A 3556-nucleotide genomic window follows, 5' to 3' on the forward strand; every position below is an offset into this window, starting at 1 on the left:
TCTCACTAACAACCAGGTCACAGGATGTGTATTTGCAGCACTATGTGCAGGGATGCCCTATGAACTTTCTATTACGATGGCTTTCTTTACATAGCCTTCAGCAGGGTCCTACTTCTCATAATATTCCAGTTTGGACCAACTGCAGCAACACATTTAGAATGTCATATACTTAATTTGCTCCTGCCTTCACCCCTTCTTCCTGCCATCTTAGGAAAAAAAACCAAAACCTAAAATAATTGGAAAACTTACAGTTAGGCCTTTACATAGCTCACCGCAGCAATGTAGTGATTTCAGTACAGAAAACTGAGAATCACTGTGGACATTTCACTATATTTAGTTCCAGAAAAGGCTTTGCTACAAATTCTTTCTTCCTCATAAAACGGCATTTCAAGATTTTGTCTACACTTCCTTAGCTTTTTAAAGTCATATATTTCACTTCACAGTCAGGGTTCCACTTAAGACAGATTTTCCAGGCATATTACTGAATACCAGGACAAAGGAGTTAATATCTGCATCCTCATTCAGGATATGGGACAAAAGCACACAGCTGGGCTGGAAAGGAGGACAAGTCAAGTTTCTGAGGCTCTAGTTTTCTCCCAGAATATTCTTTCCATGTCTACCAGATACAGGCAATAGATGAGAACAAATAAGTGGTTATCTCTGAGGGAAACATGGCATGGAGCACAGATGTGTGCCACATGTCATCCCATGTACCATCTTGCCCTGTTGCTCAGTAATTCTGTGTATAAACCTGTGCAGAGTGTTTGGATTTCAGAGAGATAAGAGTAGTACCGATTTTATGTTCAGTAAGGACCCCTGGTGTTTAAGGTAGTCATAACAAGGAGCAACATTCCCAGCAGAGAATGAACCCTTTACTTGAGAATCAGCTGCCTTTTTGTGTCCACACCTATTGAAGATTCCTCCTCAGCAGTTAAGGAACAACATGCAGTTGTAGTATTAAGTTCAATTATAATTGTCTTACGGGTATGCCTTAGTCTTTTAAATGTTAACACAGCAAGCCCCATACTTGTGCAGGGCTGAAGTTGGTTACAAAGCACATTTCACAGCCTGGGCAGGCTGCTGGGGCTCGACTGCAAGAAAATTTTGCTCAGGCCTTGCCAATCTCTTGGCACATAAGGCTCTCTGCATTCTTGCAGGATACCCTAATGTTCTTGTCTTCCACAGGGGAAGCTGTTGAGAGCCAGTACAGCTCGAAAAACAGCCATGAAATACATGTAACTGCTGGTTTAACCCACAGACCTAAAGCTCTCCATTGCTTCCTTCTGATCAACTTCATCAAAATTATTGATAAGGCTTTAACAAAAGATGAATTAATCAACTTCTACATCAAATTGTTTTAAATTAACTGCTATGAACCACAGTCCACTTCCAGAGAGGCCCCACATCTACAATGCTGAATGTTACAAAACTTCCCACGTGTACTTAAAATATGTTGCAGAAAGTGATTAGGAATCATGTTTTGTCCTGGAGTCTTCTGTTTGGCACCTTTGTCACCCCGACCTGGAAAGGTGCACAATTTTCTAAAGATTTTCTAACACATATAACCTTGTCATCAAAAAACCTCTCAATTTTTCAGATAGAACAAGGCTCTTAAGTTTCTGCAAGCTTGATCACTTCAAGGGACCTCAGTTCAGGAAACCATCTGATGACAACCAAGTATAAAGTACATTAATTATGAGAACAAGACACAAAAATTGAATGGATATATATATGTGCATACATATAATTCAAGTGCCTTAATTTCACTTTAAAAGTCAAAACTGCTTTTAAAGAAACTTAGTTTAATAAACTACATTTAGAAAACAACTACTGGACAATACTCCTTCCCTCCCTTAAATATCATTCTTTGACCCTTGGAGAAAGGCTTTAAGGCAGCGAAGAGCTTGTTAAGCAGCAACTTTATCAAGAGTTCAAATCAATAGCACAGGCAGAGACTGATTTCAAAAACTATTTTAAAACTAAATTAAAAAGCAGTTGCATTGCCAACTGACAAGTTTAGAAAGGTTTCCTTAGCAATTGTTGAGATTACAAAGTAATGAACTGTGGAGAGAGCAGACAGAGCACAGGGTTCAGGGGAGGAAACCTGTGTGAATTTGCACTTGAAATTTGTTGGTTTTTAACAAATAGGGTCACATCTCAAGGACCTGCAGAAACCATTTTAGCCTTAGAAAAGGAAAAGTTTCCTGGATATTTTTCATTACAGCAAGTGCCTAAGAAGCCCTCAGCAATGCCAAAGACCAAAACAACAGCAGCAGAGGGAGATTAAAAGAACTGCAGGGATGGTTTCTTGAGCACAGGGTGGGCTCCCCAAAGCCAGACCTTCATCCACAGCACCCAGAAGGTAGAAAAACAAGGATATGACAAAGCCTTAACTGGGGAACTGGTTACCAAGTGTTTATAGGGAAAGAACAGGATCTGGAAAACAGGACCTGGAAGGTGAGACAAGGAAATAGAGCGGCAGCAGAGGCATCTTGAAATTCCTCTCATGAAGAAACAGCTTTCCATGTCAGCTGGGGGGATATTTAGAAGTAATGGGGGGAAATTGCAGCAAGAGGAGACTTCTTTACAGCACTAAAGTGCTGGGACAAATTCAGTACAGAAACTGAGAAATCTCTACCAGCAGCTCCTTGCAAAGAGGTCAGGCATCCACCCATCACAGCAAAGCCAGGCCCAGGGAACTGGGCCAGGCAACTTCTCCAAGTCGATCCCAGCCGTATTTTCCAACACTTACCCAAAATGTCATTGTGCATTAACACAGCAAAGGCTTTCCCTCAGTTTATCAGGCCTTGGGACACCTCAGATTGAGATGTAAACCCAGCTTGTAGCACTTTGCTGTGCTCAGACTCTCCCCCTGAGCATTGAGCCCCCCCGAGATGTAGCTATGCTGAGCAACCAACAACTTGTCCAAGCCATGGGGTTATTTCACAGCCTGTTTTAAGCAGCAGGAAGGAGAAAAAAAAGGAAGACAAAAAGGAGGCTGGCTTTGCTGCTCTCCTGGAAAATGCAGCCTGGCAACCTCCACGCAAAAAAACATAAAGGGCACAGACAGCATCTTGCAAATGGGGGGCTCATGAGCCTCTCTGAAGGGGTGGTGGGGAGTAGCTCTTTTTGCATATCTCATCCCTGTTGTGCACTGTTTTCCTCCACACAGATAGCACAATCTCTGTGTTTTCAAATTCCCAAGAAATTACCTAAAAGGCTGGGAAGAGAGTATTTCTGGCTGCCAAACCCAGCTTAGGTGAGCTATCTTTAAAAGGGCTGGTCCAAGACCAGACCTGTGTATAAAAAAATAAGACTCACAAATAAAATAGCTCCAAACCTTTCAAAGGTCAATATTCACTGAGCATGTTCAGCCTTTTTCTTAATATTGTTTGTTTTTTAAACAGGTAACAGCAGCACTGTATACTTCCCTGGTGATAGGCTGCTTTGCAGGAATATGTGTTGTCTCCTAAGCTGTTTTCTTTACAGAAAAAAAAAGAATATTTGCACAGTATTACACCTGTTATCTCATGACATTTGTATGATGAGCTCCAGG

The sequence above is a fragment of the Manacus candei genome, unplaced genomic scaffold, assembly GCF_025592945.1.
Source record: "Manacus candei isolate 608988 ecotype Guabito, Panama unplaced genomic scaffold, ASM2559294v1 h1tg000023l, whole genome shotgun sequence".
Classification (NCBI taxonomy): domain Eukaryota; kingdom Metazoa; phylum Chordata; class Aves; order Passeriformes; family Pipridae; genus Manacus; species Manacus candei.